The sequence below is a fragment of the Artemia franciscana genome, chromosome 1 (genome assembly GCF_032884065.1).
Source record: "Artemia franciscana chromosome 1, ASM3288406v1, whole genome shotgun sequence".
NCBI classification, from domain to species: Eukaryota; Metazoa; Arthropoda; class Branchiopoda; order Anostraca; family Artemiidae; genus Artemia; species Artemia franciscana.
The window spans coordinates 30,680,417-30,698,425 of NC_088863.1; the positions used below are offsets into that span (position 1 = coordinate 30,680,417).

Here is an 18,009-nt window from a genome sequence, read left to right on the forward strand (position 1 = left end):
ATCAATTTCAAAGCAGATTAAAGAGTCTAAGGATGAGCACTTGCACCAGTTTTCAAAAGAAAGAGACATGATTCTTGGGGGTGAGAAAATAACCACAGAGGATACCCGTATTTTTTTTTTTTTTTTATTGGTGGCACGCCCGAAGAGGTGTCAAATAGCTTTAAGATGAAAACAATTTCTTTCGTAGGTATCATAGTAATAACATGTCTAAAAATGTACCTTTATCATTAATTTTTGCTTAGGTTGTTGTTCATATGCTATATTCTCCAGTAAATCCTGTAGATATTAACACAATTCAAGGTATTTTAAGTGAAAGACACGTATTCCCTTTGTTTGTGGAAATGAAGGAATAGAGAGAATAGTTGAATGTTGAAAATTTGAATCAAAGCACAAAAAAGGTGACTTGGTCGTGCGTAGGAAGAATGCTCTTGGGACCTGGGACCTTACGTTATAAGTTATGAAAATGGCTTGCTCAAGGTCTTCAATTTTTGTTGTTTAGATTTTTTTATTTCTCAGCTGGTTTTTTAAGGCAGTATTTATAAGACAATTTTCTCAGTTTCTTAGCTTAGTCCAAGGGTATAAATGCTTTGGTCATGAAGGATGTCAACCTAAAATTTTTATAGTAGTATACCACTAACTGTCAGGCTGATTAAAATTAGAAAAAACTTTTAATCCATATAGGCTGAAATATAACAATAGAACGTTTTCGTAGTTTTTCTGTAAGTAACAGTAAGCATATAAATATATATGGAAACTGAAGAATTACTAAGTTTCCAGTAGAATATCGGAAATAGTGGAAACTTACATCAGAAAGTAATGCTGGTAATATAGCTATATATGGTAAATTCAGCTCTACGATTTCGGTGGGTAAAACTACTGACAGAGCCGTTCAAAGCTCCATGTACCTCCAGGCTTTGAAACGACTCTTAGGGAAAAACTAAAAACGCCAGTAGATAGTTATTACCTCACAGACGAGCTACTTGTCTCTCTTCTCCATTTCATGCATTTGCTGAATATGGTAAATTGTCACCTTGTGACAGCATCGTGGATAAAGCCACGCTTGGAAACAACTGGACTGAGGTATAACTCCGCCTGTCACAAAGAATGAGATTTGATTAAAGCTTTTGATTATAACTTTTTCATTGTTCCTTTTATATTTAAAAAATAAATTCTTAAAAATTTTCAGCTGAATTTTTTCCAGTCAATTCATTTTTCGTATAATACTCCTGTAAGTAAAATGTTTATGACTTTGGTCAATTGTCTCATTGTCAATTGTCAATTGTCAATGTCAATTGTCAATGTCAATTGTCTAATAGAAAAATGAAAAGTTTCCGCTGTATTGCTGTTTTGAACTTTTTTCGTCCAGTTTGGACCAATTGTGTTTGTTAGGTTTTGAAAAAAAAAAAAAACTACGCAATTCACTGGTTTAATCCAGCTAATTCTTCCTTTTTATGAAACATAATTAAATAAAAAAAACTAATTTTTTTAGCTGAAAGTAAGGAGCGACATTAAAACTTAAAACGAACAGAAATTACTCCGTATATGAAATGGGTTGTACCCTTCGCAATCCCTCGCTCTTTACGCTAAAGCTTTTAATTGTTTTAAAAAGTAGAATTGTGGCAAAGAGTTAAACTTTAGCGTAAAGAGCGAGGGATTGCGGAGGGTACAACCCATTTCATATACGGAGTAATTTCTGTTCGTTTTAAGTTTTAATGTCGCTCCTTACTTTCAGCTAAAATATTAGTTTTTTTTTATTTAATTTCTGAACGTTTTTGAATTAATACATGTTTGGTTTTGGCTCTCTACACATAAATTATTAAAATGAAATTTGTATATTAATTCTTTTTTTGGCTAAATGGCTTTCTCTTAGTTTTGAGAAATAAGGGGTGGAGAAGGAGGCCTAGTTGCCCTCAAATTTTTTGGTAACTTAAAAAGGCAACTAGAACTTTTAATTTTTAACGAGCGTTTTTATTAGTAAAAAATATACGTAACTTAAGAATTAACTTACGTAACAAACTTTTATATTCTTATATTTTTGATTATATATATGAGGGGGTTGGTCCCCTCGTTAATACCTCGCTCTTCACACTAAACCTTGTTTTGTCCCAATTCTTTAGGAATGACCCCTCAATCAGAAAGGCCGTAGAATTAAATAGTTGAAATTACTAAAAATAATTTAGCATAAAGAGCGAAGTATTTATCTCCTCCTAAATACATCGCTCTTTATGCTAAAGTATTTTTAGAACCCCTCATATGTGTAATAATCTCTGTTCGTTTTAAATTTTAATGCTTCTCCTTACTTTCAATTGAAAAAACTTTTTCATGTTTATATTTTCATTGTTTTTTTTTAATAGTAATGCTAGAAAATCCTGCGCCCTTTTCATTGAATTTCTCTTCCCCCATGAAATATTCCTTTAAGGAGAGATCCTCCCATATAGCCCCCTCCCCTGAACCCCACACCCAAACCAAAAAAAATCCCCCTGAAAACGTCGGTACACTTCCCAGTAACCATTACTATATGTAAACACTGGTCAAAGTTTGTAACTTGCAGCCCCTCCCCCAGGGACTGGGGGAGTAACTCATCCCCAAAGACATAGTTATTATGGTTTTCGACTATGCTAAACAAAATGGCTATCTCAAAATTTTGATTCGTTGATTTTGGGAAAAAATGAGCGTGGAAGGGGGCCTAGATGCCCTCCAATTTTTTGGTCATTTAAAAAGGGCACTAGAACTTTTCATTTCCGTTAGAATGAGCCCTCTTGCGACATTCTAGGACTACTTTGTTCTCAGGCTCTTAACTTTTGATGGGTATGATTAAACTTGATGAAACATATATATTTAAAATCAGCATTAAAATGCGATTCTTTTGATGTAGCTATTGATATCAAAATTCAATTTTTTAGAGTTTTGATTACTAGTGAGCCGGGTCGCTCCTTACTACAGTTCGTTACCACGAACTGTTTGATTACTGCTATGACTGATGTCTGTACCTTTTGGTCGTAAAGTATGTAACTAGAATTTTATTATTGATTCCTTCCAATACTTCTTTACTTATTATGAGTCCTACCCATGCCAATGTATCTCAGTATTACTATGTGAATAAAAAGATTCTTTATCACCTAATTTCATTTTTCTAACCCTTGGCGATGAATTTATGTAACTCCTAGCAAGTCTAGTTCAAAATTTTTGAATCTGTCAGTCAAAATGTCAGTACGATATCTGTCTTTCAAGTTTGTAACATTCCATGCCGTAATTTTCATATTAATGAAACCATTGAAGCTATTATGACCTATTTTAAAGCAGAGTGTCCCACCAGCGCAGTTAAGAGACTTATTCCTTCTCAAGTCCCCACAAATCGCTCAAACTTCCAAAAATTCTTTCTTCTATATATTATTATATTCTAAGCAATCAATCTAGGTTTATTGGTCTGGTATGTAGTAACTTTCATCAATACTTTCTTCCTTTTGAATGCACGCCTTTCAAATGTATAGAAAATCAATTTATTGATTAGCCAATTAAAAATATTGCTTCAACAAACTAAAATAATAAACAGATTCCTTCGAAAACTAGCACTGTCTGTTTCAAAGTTTTGTTTAAGCATCAATTCCTGATAGTTTTGAATGAAAAAGAATCAAAAGAATAGGTTTCGACAGAAAAGTGTCCTTTTATAATAGTAAACTGTGAGGTGACATGTAATGTTCAGAAAGCACGCAAATAAAAATTGTTTTGACCGGAGAAAACTTGATGTCTTAGTAATTTAATCTCTCTCTCTCTTTCTCTCTCTCTCTCTCTCTCTCTCTCTCTCTCTCTCTCTCTCTCTCTCTCTCTCTCTCTCTCTCTCTCTGCCTGCCTGCCTGCCTGCCTGCCTGCCTGCGTGCCTGTCTGTCTGTCTGCCTGTCTGTCTGTCTGTCTGTCTGTCTGTCTGTCTGTCTGTCTGTTTGTCTTTCTGTCTGTCTGTCTGTCTCACACTCACGCTTCGTAATCGACTTTGGGATCCTATTTCTTAAAAAGTGGAGTGCTACTAATTTTTACCATAGATTTGTGTCTGTTTATATATATATATATATATATATATATATATATATATATATATATCTATATATATAAAAATAAGTTGTGGATGGATGTGTGGATGGATGTGTCAGGTGACGTCACCTGAAAAAACTGGATCAGGTGACGTCAAAACTGAAAAAACTAAAAAAGGCAAAAACTACAAAAAAAACTAAAAACTAATAAAAAAAATAAAAAAGCTAAAAAACTAAAAAAACTAAAAAAAGGCAAAAACTACAAAAAAAAACTAAAAAAAAACTGAAAAAACTAAAAAAAGGCAAAAACTACAAAAAAAAACTAAAAACTAATAAAAAAAGTAAAAAAGCTAAAAAACTAAAAAAACTAAAAAAACTAAAAAAAGGTAAAAAACTAAAAAAAATAAAAAATAAAAAAAAACTAAAAAAAAGGAAAAAACTGAAAAATAAGCTAAAATAAAGGTAAAAACCAATAAAAAACTAAAAAAAAAAAGGAAAAAACTAATAAATGACGACACTCAAAGAGAAAAAAAGGCAAAAACTAATAAATGACGACACTCAAAGAGAAAAAAAGGCAAAAACTACAAAAAAAACTAAAAACTAATAAAAAAAATAAAAAAGCTAAAAAACTAAAAAAAACTAAAAAAAGGCAAAAACTACAAAAAAAACTAAAAACTAATAAAAAAGCTAAAAAACTAAAAAAACTAAAAAAAAGGCAAAAACTACAAAAAAACTAAAAACTAATAAAAAAAATAAAAAAGCTAAAAAACTAAAAAAACTAAAAAAACTAAAAAAAGGTAAAAAACTAAAAAAACTAAAAACTAAAAAAAACTAAAAAAGGTAAAAACTAAAAGAACTAAAAAAGAAAAAAATAAATGACGACACTCAAAGAGAAAGCGACCAGGACAAAAGGAATGTTCGATTAGCAATCAACAAAGCACCGGGACACAGGGAGTATAAAAAAAAGAAAAAAAAAGGAAAAAAATAAAGGAGAAAAACAAAACTAAAAAACGAATGTATATACAGACCGGGACACCGGGATACAAATGACGACCGGGACCCGGGACACAGGGAATATAAATGACGACCGGGACACAGGGACACAACTACAACGGGGACACCGGGGGAAACAGGGGGATGTAAATGACGACCGGGACACCGGGACAGGGAATGGTCGATTAGCAATCACCATCAACAAAGCTCAAGGGCAATCATTAGAATCATGAGGTATAGATCTGAATACAGATTGTTTTCCCATGGACCATTATATGTTGCATGTTCAAGAGTCGGTAAACCTGACAATCTATTTATATGCAAAGACAATGGGACAGCAAAGAATGTTGTATATTCGCAAGTTTTACGTAGTTAAAACCATATATATATATCTATCTATATTCACAGGTGGGACATAGGGACACAACTACAATGGCGCGTAACTATTATGGCGCGTAACGACTTACGCGCGCGGGGGGGCTTGGGGGGGGCGCGAAGCGCCCCCACCAACTAGGTGTTGGGGTGGCGCGAAGCGCCACCCCAACAGCTAGTATATATATATATATATATATATATAAACAGATAACGACTTGAATGCAGCATGCCATGGGCTCAAAAATCTTATGATCGTCCGAAGAGCTAGTTTCAATAATTAAACACAGAAAACGAAATAGTTTTGAAAGGGTGGTAAAAGTGAAACAAAATTATGTCAGTTAACGTAGAAGAAAGTAAGACAGACAACTTCATTCTTTTTATTACCGTAGGTAAAAGTGAACTTCACACAATGACTATTGAACTACCACGCAACATTTGAACTTCCGCGCATATCATGAGGATGATTTTCTTATGCTGTAGCTATAAATGAATAAATCTAGAAAAAAATAACACAAATACATTGCTGTAGAATCTGAGTCGTATTCCGTAGGCTTGATGAGAGTGTAGTTTTCATATTCACCTCTAAAGCCTCGTTTCAATTTGGCGTTTTAAGGGGAACTGGAAAGTTACTCAGCTATTGAAACTGCGAAATATAATTTTCTCGCAGTTCCATTGGTTAATTTTCTTTCATGTTTGTCCGTAAAAAATTCCGAGAAATTTCTAGCCAGACATTGTACCAACAAAAGATGTATAGGCGTCAAAGTGAAAAACACAGGGATCTTAAAAAACTTGTTGTTAGTTACTTGATTTTACCTTGTCATGAACTGAACGTTCCTGCATTTAGCACCCGATAACTCTTGTGGCAAGGAGTTCTATTCCTAGATAACTGTGTATTTACATTTGCTAAAAAAACCTCCTCAAAGATCAGATCTTCAGAAATTCAAAAATTTGTTCATTGGTGAAGCATTTACCACATGCAAAGGATGCTTGGATCCTGATGTTTGAAGGAGAAGTGGGCGCGACCCCGGCCTACAGTTTACTAGCAAGATGCGTTAGTGTAAAGCATGATTCTTATATGAATAAAGTATGTACGCTAAAGTGTTTGTAAAAAGACAATTGAAATTATTGAAACTATTTAAGACGGTGAGAATGTCGGGTAGTTATGGCATATATGAAAAAAAAAACATTCCTTTATACATATTATTATTTTTTTTTTATGAATATTTTTGTATGATATGATAAGTTTGTTAATAAAATAGTACCTGTTACACCTTTCAACAACCATAAGAGAAATTCATTTGGTTGTTTATGGTTGTTTCATCCTATTCTTTATTCAAAACTTCACTATATATAAAAAAACGTAGCCTAAATCATTATTAAATTCTCTGAAAACAACGTTTGTAACCTACTCTTGACTCGTTAATATTTTTCGCTGGCATTTCTTACCCTTTGGTGGAGAATATCCCACCTATTGCCCCGCAAAACGCAAAAGTAAAAATGCTCGTGAGTACCCCGAGCCTCAGACGCTATCCCCGAATAATTCCTAGTTTCTAAACAATGATCAAACCAGTTGGACCTAAATATTTTCCGAAAGGATTCAGGTGAATATTGATTTGAATTATAAATATGTAAAATGTTCCGCTTAGTAAAACAACTCAAAATATTACTTTCAAATGTCTCGTAATCACTTAAAGACGAACAACTTTATTTTGTAGAAATCTGAACTTTTTAGAATTTGACAGTAAAAGCTAATCCACACCAAATATCCATACGACAAATATGAACTGATACAAGAATGAATTGTGCAAGACCATTGAAATTTTGGCGAAAGCTCATTCTTTAGCCTTCTAAGAAGACTACAACCTTTCGCTACTTTTGCTGTTGCAGCATCACAATGCAGTTTACAGCTTTAATTACAACCTAGATAAACCCTAAATAATCGACAATAAAAACTTAGTTTAAAAACACATCCTTCAGAAAAATTTTATTTTCTAAAAGATAAGGACCAACCTTACTAGAAGTCATGCTTAATGGTTTATCCAGGGCATTATTAGCCTTTTCAGTCGAAAGATTCATACAGAATTATGTACCTGTAAACACATTGTCATGGGCAAGTTACGTAATTACGGCACCAGGAATAAAAAAAAAATATGATATCTGTATAAATCAGAAACATTTGGGGCCATAGCTCTAAACCTTGTGGAACACCGCACTGAATCCAAAAACTTCTATGCATGCAATTTTCACTCTAAGCTTTCTCCCAGTAAGGCAAGATTTAAACTATTTCAATCATGCTTCCTGAACTCCTTAAAAGCTTAACCTACTCAGTAAAAACTTAAAAATAAGAGCATCAAAAGCTTTATTAAAATCTATGAAAATCTAAAATGCTAATTCACCATGTGCAAGCGCAGAGTTAATAAAGCCTCTGAGATGATGGACTGCGTGAATAGTCGAATGGTCTTTTCTGAATTCGAACTGTGTTTCCCCGTGAAACCAATTTAGGCTCAGGTGACTGTAGAATTGTTACTTACGTATTATAGCGACCACATTCAAGAAGTGAACTTAGGTTAATCATAACGAAATATACCAAATATGATGAAAATTTAATACTTTAGGCACTAAATTATGGAAACTACAACAGAGAACTATGGAAAGAATGCCGCCCAAAAAGCATTATATTAAATACCTAACGTAGCCAACTGTATATATTGAATATTTAATTAAAATATACCTGCATAGTAGTCTATCTTACTCAGGCTAAGCTAATTATATGTGAGTGCACACAGAGAAACTGGTTTTACAGCAGATAAATAATAACAGTATGGTCGCTATAAAGCGTAGTTACCGTACAATTTTCTATGAATATACTTTTTGGCTCTCAATAGCCACAACATTGAGATCGGTTCCCTGTTTGAGGGATCTTTTTTCGAACTTCCTTTACGCAAAGGGATAATTTTTTTTTTCGTTGTGTAAATTCATCCTTATTCAACGACAAATTTATCAGATAAAGAAGACACGGCAATACAAAGACTGTCACTGGTTTAAATGTATGCCGATTAAAACTATCACTCTCAGACCATTTCGACCTAATCACTTCTATTATTTGTTGTAATTCCTATGTCTTTTTTTGTCAATATTCATCTTCACTCTCGAACGGCTTTCATCTTTAAAAGACTTATAGTAATGTCATTGGTTTCATTGTATGGAATTCCATCGGGAGTCTCACTTATTAATTCATCTATTTTTGAAGAATAACCACCAAAAAAATTAGAAATTTTCTTACTTCCATTAACTGCAGTGTCATCAACTTTCTGGCTAGTCCGAGATTCATTTTTCTTATCACCATTTAGCTTTTCATTAATGACTTTCCATCTACCTTTATAGTTCCTTTCGTTATTCTTAAATTTCTTTCCATTCGAAGCTGATTAGTTTCATTCCGAATTTTTTTTTTATTTCTAGTGATGATCTTCAATGATTCTGAATTCAAATAGAGCGTGTAGAAGCTATTTCTTTTCTACACTAGTCGAAGATGCTCGTGGGTGACCCATGGCTTTCTTTTGACCTCTGTAGCTTATTTTGACACGTCGAATAACATTTCGGTTGTAGAATACTCAATAGCTTATCATAAACCTACGAGAAAACAGTCCTCGCGTTCTCAAGAGAAGAGAGGAGAACTCCTCTTTGAACAATTCCTCTTCTTGTCTAGATATCTCAGTTCTTTTTTCTTTGTCCTTCGCCTTGTGCATTTACCATAGAAAAGCATGAATCAACGATTGTGCAAATGCTATGAAATAAAATCAAAATTTTGAATCAAACTCTTGTTGATTTGAATTTATTTTTGTTCCCTCCCTCTTGTTTACTTGAACCCCTTTTAGTTTGAACTCATCGTAATTTTTGATTTTTTTTTCTTATCCCCTGAGTTTCAAATTGTGAAGAGTTATAGTAATCCTCTTTTTACCGCATTTTTTGTCCCCTCTTTTCCGGCGCAAATCCTCCCTACCTGCATAAATTTTGACTGCATTCACTAATGGTCCATAAAATATAGACTACTTTACTTCAACTCTGACCATGGACTATTTTGTTATTCACCTTTTGTTTTAATCATTTTTATGCAGTCTGAAAATCCACTCTCGGCAATTAATTGAAACGCATCATAGAAAAACGAGAGAGAATTTGTCTTCGGTTATTACCGATTCTTTGTAACGCCGGTACATAGCTATATATGGCCTCCAGACTGATTGGCTATACTTTTATTAATAGTCTTGGTGGAATCTTGTTTTTTATTATTTATGTGGCTGATTGAGAGATGGCGCAAGAGAGCGTATTCGTCTAGAACATTTGATCTATGCCATTTTCTCACGAGATTTTATTTCCAATGATGGTCGCTATTTGATTTCACCTTTTAAAAATTTAGTACCTTCGACTCTAATATCGTTCAATCAGCAATCGTTCTATTGCTCAGTTGGGAAATTCAATCCTGGGCTGATATATGGCAGGGGATGGGCAATTGGCCGCTCCAGGTATATCTGAAGTATAGAGGTGGGACCAGAGACATGAACTTAAAAATTAAAAACAGGGTACAAAACACACGCACAGGGTTGAAGGTTCAGAAGACTGGGCCGGAGAAATGATCACAGATATAAAGGTGTATGCAGCTATGACGAAGATTGTGAAGCCCCTTGAATATATGCTGAATTTTGCAAAGGCTTTTGTTAAATTAATCATAAAAGTGTATATAAATATGCAACAGGGGCTTTCCAGAAATGGAATCTTTGATGGGATGGAGTTTTTGTTTATTTCACAGTGACAAACTCGTTTACAAGCCTCTCCTTCTAGTTGTCATCGTGAAAATGATTTTGGAACGTATGGTGATATTTTCATTGATGACTGTTGGATGATTAGTGGATATTTAGATTTATGTGAAGCAGATTCGAAAAAATTAAACATTTACTTTGCCTGTATAATTTATCAATTTTAGTCTTTATACTAATACGGGGGGATGAATGCAGAAAATTTTGGGCCATTCCTTGAGATTCAAACACAAAATCCAAGATGTTATGTGTTCTCTATCGCAGATGTATCTCCAAACTCGCCATTTGGACCAGTCTTGACACTCCTGATTGATCTAAAGCGATCTTGCGTTCAACCCCTTTTTTGGCCTAGAAAAGAGTTTGTGTTTCCGGAATGTAAATATTAATTATTTTAACCTACCATGTTTTCAGAAGCTTAATTGGTAAAATTCTAGTTAATTGACTTCTTGATATCTCGGAAAGGGTTTAGATTAGAAAAATGAAACTTTCAGGGATGGGTCTACAGACTAAAGTATGTCCCGGGAAGGTATTTTAAAGTACCCACCTCCATTCCTTCTCCCTCTAGAGTGCCCTGAAATTTGCCTACATGACAGGTCTATACCTATTGAAATTTTGACAAAACAACATTTTACCTTAATTTTCAGTTACTAGTTGCTTTTTCTCTGCCTTTAGTTCTGAAAATGGAATTCCTGTTATTCGAGTAAAACTTTGAGCCATCTAAATGTTTTTTGTTTTTTTTCAAAATTTAGAAAATGTATTTGCATGTCTTTAAAACCTTTTAAAATGGAATTGAGCAAAGTTATGAAGCTGAAAACAATTTTGTTGTACTTCAATTAAGCAGAAGATCTATTTTGCAAGGTTTTACTTTTATAACACAAATGTTTTTAAAGGTCATCAAAGGTCAGGGCCCTCTAGAGGGAGAAGGAGTGGAGGTAGTTGCTTCAAATACCTTACCGGGACATACTTTAGTCTGTAGATTCATCCCTGAAAGTTTCATTTTCCTAACGTAAACCCGTTCTGAGATAGCAAGAAGTCAATTAACTAGAATTCATTGAGTATTTCATGAAACCAGAAGGCATGAGTATAGGCAGAAATGGAGGGGGGCTGTTGTCCTCCCCCTCAATCTCGATGGGTTTTCAATTGCTATTGATTCTTAGCTTCTTGTATTTTACATGTAATTACTTTTTTTTCTTTTTTTATGCATTTGAAAAATGCCGTTCCCGCTCTTCAACTAATTTCTTGCGTATATACATGGCGCGAATGTAGGCTTGTAGGCAAAACCAAAGGGACTGATTTGTGTACAGCAATGGTATAGTGTACAAACACTACTAAAAGAAACAATAAAATTTGGAAAATTATTTTCAAACATTCTAAAAGAGTTGGTTATTTTATTCCTAATGGTTTCTTTGTTTCACTTTACCTCCACCATCATAATGGACAAATGTATAGACCAAGTTATATCTATTCATTGCATTTCCAATTGCGCGACTCTTTTCTTCTTATTATTTTACTAACAAACGCTAAGCAAGCAATGGGAAGAAAAAATTTGTGCTATTGAAAACACATTGAGCTTAGGACAATATATTTGTCCATTCCTTTTTCAGGGTGAGGGATAAAGTGAAGCAGAGTAACCTTTAGGAGTGGTATTACTCCGTGTATGAAAGGGACTGTTCCCTCCTCAACACCCTGCTATTTACGCTAAAGTTTGACTCTTTCTCTCAATTCTGCTTTATAAAACAGTAAATAACTTTAGCGTAAAGAGCGGGGCGTTGAGGAGGGAACAGCCCCTTTCATTAACGAAGTAATTTCTGTTCGTTTTAAGTTTTAATGTCGTTCCTTACTTTCAGTTAAAAAAACTGTTTTTTTTTATTTAATTTCTGAACGTTTTTGAATTAATGCATGTTTGATTTTGGCTCTCCGCAAATGAATAACTTAAACGAAATTTGCGTATTAATTTTTTTTTTTTTTTGCTGAATGGCTTTCCCTTACTTTTGATCAGACGATTTTGAGAAAAGGGGTGGGGGAGGAGGCCTAGTTGCCCTCTAATTTTTTTTGTCACTTAAAAAAGGCACTAAAACTTTTAATTTTCGTTCACATGGTCGATACGATCACTCCTGGGGAAAAAAACAACAAACAAACGAATAACACGCACACGTGATCTGTCTTCTGGCAAAAAATATTAAGTTTCACATTTTTGTAGATAGAAGCTTGAAACTTACACAGTAGGGTTCTCTGATACGCTGAATGCGATGGTGTGATTTTCGGTGTGACTCTTAGGGGGTGTTTCCCCCTATTTTCCAAAACAAGGCAAATTTTCTCAGGCTCGTAACTTTTGATGAGTTAGAATAAATTCCATGAAACTTATGTATTTAAAATCAGCATAAAAATACTATTCTTTTGGTGTGTCTATTTGTATCAAAACTCCGTTTTTTTAGAGTTTCGTTTACTATTGAGCTCCTTACTACAGTTCGTTACCACGAACTGTTTGATAAGTATGTATTTCTGAATGTTTTGAAGTATTTTTAAGAATGCGATAAACTATAGTGTATTCTTTAGTGATCCATGCACTGAAACGACACCTTTTTGAACCTATTTTAACTATATCCAAAGTGAAATTCTGTGAAGAACATTCTTAACCCTCAAGCACATAGAGAAATAAATAATAAAAAAATCCTTGACATTTTCACCAATAAATCGCTAGTACCCTAAGATTAAATACAAGATGAATTTTGTTCCCTTTATTGCTTGTTTAATGGACTTGGTCTGACTAGCTTCTGAGTGTTTAATGTAAATTACTCTGAAATAAATTTGACAGAATTGATTCTTTATGCATATGGTTTTATTGCCCGAAATTATATGCAGACTAATACCTTTGAGAAATGCCACATATTAGATACAATTATCTTCGTTTTTCACACTTTTCTTTTTTTTCTATTTTCTTTGCCTTCAGAACAGTCCACTCGTTAAGGTTCTGGCGTTCTTTGTTTCTGATAGACCCGTTTTTTATCGAAATTTTCAGATAGTTGAAATTTTCTTTTGTTCGTTTACTGTTTCGACAACTTTAATTTGTACTTTTCAAGTTTTTATTGAAAACTATTTCCTGATCCTAAAAAAAAACGCTTCTGGGAGGCAAGCTATTAAGTGTTGAATATTTAAGTGATTTTTTATTCCTTTTTTTATGAGATCAAATAGGGCAAACTACACGAGATTCTTAGGATTGCTTGTAAGCAGAGTAATTGATTTGCTGATGAATGTCCACCTTATATACACACCTTTGGCGTAAAATTGGTTTGAAATATTGAAATGTGGGGGGTGTAATTCTTTTATGTTGTAATGTTGAGGATGTGACTCGTAAGCATATTGACAATCCAAAAAAAAACTTCCTGAAAGATTAAAAAGTTTGAGCTATTGCATGTTGGATGTTAGAGATTCTATGGAATTAACGATTCCATGAAATTAGCAGCAAAAACTTTATTCCCAGCCAGAATTCATAGAAAAGGTGATTTTGTTGACAACAGTAACAGTATAGAAGAGTAACAGTAACATTATAGGACTCACAATCTTCTTCTTTTATTGTACCAGTCAATTGGTTTTAATATTGACCGCTGATTTATAAGATTATCTGGGCAGTACTAAGAGGTTTAATTTACAAAAAGAGATAAAATGTATGATAGAGGAAACTGCAGGAGGTAAAACTGTGTTGCACGTCTTTCCTTTGAAAGTTTCCGTTGAAAGTAAAAAGAAAAATCCCCTTTTCAAACAAATATTTTTCTTAACTCCTGATCGTTTGTTTACATTTTGAGAACTTACTTTTCGAATGAAAAAGCTAGAAAAACTTTCTGATTTTCATTTTTTTTATGTTTTGATTTGGGGCCCAAAAACGTTAAGTTTCCCATGGTGTCAATGTCCTTGAGCTACTCCATAATAATTTGTCGTCTATTGTAACGACACCGCATCCTCTTTGCTTCTACGGGAGTCGTTTTATTCACCAAAAGATCTAGAAATTTCTGGGAGAGGATCCCTATAATCTATTTTTATTTAAAAATCCTGAACATTGAAAAACTTCTATTATTTTCTCTAATATGGGGAAAAACTTTTATAGGTCAATCTCTAAGTTAGTAATTTAACAAGATGCTTACTCATCAATTAGATAATGGTGTTGTATTATCCCAACCTGATCATTACTTTTAAATGTAAACATATATGTTGCACCATGTCAAACATGTTCTAATCTAATGCTAAGAGCCAAAACATACAAATTTGTGTGCTCTATCATGTCATATTGTTAATTTATATTTTCTAAAAAAAAGAAGGACTGCAAATGCATAAACTTACTGATGAAAAACTTGGTTGTAACGACCTCGCAACGACCTCCCTTGCCCCAGATTTGTAAAAATACCTTTTAAAAATAATAAGTGCAAAAAATAAATAAAAACAAGAAAGTTCCCCTAGAATTTTTAGAATACCTTTTTTGTACCTGTCTAAAAAAAAGTCCTTGCCCCTCTCCTAAATGTATGGATGTTTGAATGATTAAGTTGGCTATTAAATTGTCAAAACAAGCGAATATTCCTTGACTGAACGTGTGTAGTTGACTAGAATTAGGGCACTGTAAATTTTATTAGACTTTGTTCATTTTTATGTGATAAACACTCTACAAAGAAGTAACCAAGTTTCTTTGAAGGACTTATTATTTTGCATGATTCTCCTTCTCCCACTGCAAAAAAAAACTAAGAAATTCCCATCTTGAACGAGTCTGAGAATAGGTATATTACCATCGAATATGATAAGATGCCCAGTAGTTGGATAGCTAATCACCATCTCAACAAATTTCAACTTAATTATTATACCACGTGGGAATTTTGTCTTTTCCTCATTGGATTTGTCTAAATGTTTTAATAAGTATGCTATTAGTTTGAACGTTTAAGGCATATATAATGCTAATAAGGGCGCAGCTGAAGGTGGTGGGGGAACTCCATCAAGTTCCAAGGTGTCAGCACGCAGTGCCAATGCCTTGGGACAAATATTGATATTTAATACCTCTTTAATTGGAGACCAGTCAGCCCCTGCCGTAAAACTGTTTTTTTTTTTTTTATCTGGTCCTTTCCTTACCCCTTAAGACATCTGACCGAGATTTTTAGTTATCTACTTTGTACTTTCTCTATGGCTGCTCAATTTTCTGCGTGAGGGGATTTTCCAAGGGGAAAACTACGAAAACTCCGAAAAAATTCTGCAATCCATGAAAGCTTACAGTAAGAAGTAATCTGAAAATTAAATTTAATAACATTCATCTTTCCTATACATAAAGGTTTGTTTTTAGATTAAATTCAATTCTTTTTAAACATGCTGGAACTTATCAAACTGATTACTTACCTCCCCTAATACCAAAGGTTAAAAAGAGTACATAGATGTTTGTTGCCTGGGACGCCAAAAGAAATACCAAACATCTAACAATAGTTCCAGTAATCAAAGTCAGCCTACAACCAATAACGTATGTCAGTGCACCAGCGAATGGACCTAAAAAGAAAAAAGGAAAGTCAACCTGTCGTTATCCTGGAAATTTTTTATTGAGTGGAGAGCCGTTAAATCAGGTAAACTGTGTTTTATATCTTGTTTTTTTTTGTTTTGTTTTTTATTGCAATTTATCTTGGAACGAACACAATGATTTAATTTAATTTTTAGAGTTATTCGTGGTTTGAGACATTTTCTTCTGAATAAAATTTTACTTCTTTTATATTATACAATATTATTTCTTATATTTTATATGGTTGTGTTTTATAGGTTAGTATTTTTTGCTCTAATTATAAATGTATCCCAATTTTTATAAATAAAGAGTTGAGAACAATCGGAGAATGTATGAAAGATTTTCAAACAGTTCGTGGTAACGAACTAAAGTAAAGAGCGACCCGGCTCAATAGTAACCAAAACTAAAAAAAAAAAGGAATGATGATACTAATAGATACATAAAAGAATTGGATTTTTATGCTTAATTTAAGTATTAATTTTCATCAAATTTAGTCTTACCCATCAAAAGTTACGAGCCTGAGAATATTTGCCTTATTTTGGAAAATAGGGGGAAACACCCCTTAAACGTCACCCCAAATCACCCCATCACATTCAGCATATCTACAAAAATGTGGAACTTTGTATTTTTGTTTTGCCAGAAGACTGATCATGGGTGCGAGTTTATTTGTTTTTTATTTTGTTTTTTTCCAGGGGTGATCGTATCGACCCAGTGGTCCTAGAATGTCGCAAAAGGGCTCATTATAACGGAATTTGAAAGTTTTAGTGCCCTTTTTAAGTGACCAAAAAATTAGAAGGCATCTAGGCTCCCTCCCACCCTCATTTTTCCCAAAGGTCACTATTCAGAAATAGTAACTGTTGTCCCCATAAAGTTTTTTAATAAATCAAACCTATGGAGAGTTCGAAAATAGCCTAAAACCAAAGCCAAATTCAGAAGGGGGGGGGCTATTATTAGGTTTAAGCCTCCCATCCAAAATCTTCGTCTGACTCATAAAAAAACAATACAAATGCATATAACCAAACTTTGATTTTATTTTGTATTTTTTTTGTACCCCTTCCCCGGAACAAAAGCCTAAATAAACCCTTGCTGAAATGCCACAAAAATGTGTTGGATCGATATTAAACTGTACGATCGGAATAACTATGGAGAACAATCCCGTACTGGCGAATTGAAGTGCCCAATCTTGAGCAACAAGGAAAATCACGTTTTTCTTCTTTGTCGCTATCTGAAACATCATAGAGAGATATTTAAGGAATCATTTGAAAGCTAATATATTTGCTTTTTGCAAGGATAGGAATTCATTCCTTCGATTATTTGATTCATCCCGTTACCTAATTTCCTGCTATCTATTCTTTACTAAGTCCTGCGTGTGATGTATACATTTAAATATTGTGATAATAGTTGCACTAGGTAAAAGAAATTCTCAGGCGGGTATGAACGCATCATGGTTGTGGCATACCCCTCAACCAAAGAAAGCCCGAATAGTAACCGGAAATTAAAAATGAATAATAAAAATATCAAGTGAAGAAGAATTGTCATTTTAAGCTGATTCAGGAATAAGAACTATTTTTTCGATAATCTTTTTTTTCGTACAATACTATTGCGAAAAACTATCGATTGAGACATCGAAAATTAGCCTGAAATTCTTCAAAAATGCAACCGGCTCGAAATTAAACTCCGTAATTGGAGTCGTCATAGTCGAAAACCCTTGAAGGAAGAATCCCCGTTCTCCATGTTTAGCAACAAGAAAAACCTCTTTTTCACAAGGGCACTATTGATATCTTTTTTTTTCTTTGTTCACTTCTAGTGTGGCGCTGAACAACACAATGGGGTTTAAGTGCTTATTTTAAACCTAATTTCTATATACGCATTACGATCATATTCTTAACACTGAAGGTCTATACATCCAATACATACGAGTTACTATTAATTTTATGCTGTTCGGATCATTATAAGGGGGGTTTTGAACTGACTAGAAATATTCACATAAAGGAGGCATTCTAATTTTATACATATAACTAGCAAGGACCCCGGCGGCTTCGCCGCCGGTCCCCAGCATGGCATGCGGCAGGCAAGTCCATTGATTATTCAAGCAAGTCCAATTTCAAACAATTATATCTACTAAGCTTCAAAGTTTCAGTTTTCTTTTTTAAGGTTTTTGAATTCTTATAATCCCTTGTTTTTCATTTAAATTTTTTTCTTTTTTAGATTTTTTTTTAGTTGATTACCTTTTTTAGTTTTTTTCCGGAATATGACCCGGCAACACGTGTGCAAGGTGCTAATT

General features: G+C 33.6%; 1 pseudogene; it reads right to left on the minus strand.

Annotated features, from left to right (window-relative positions):
* Window positions 1-951: 951 nt before the first annotated feature.
* The window catches only part of LOC136028183 (uncharacterized), a 66,433-nt pseudogene continuing 49,375 nt past the window's right edge, over window positions 952-18,009 (minus strand).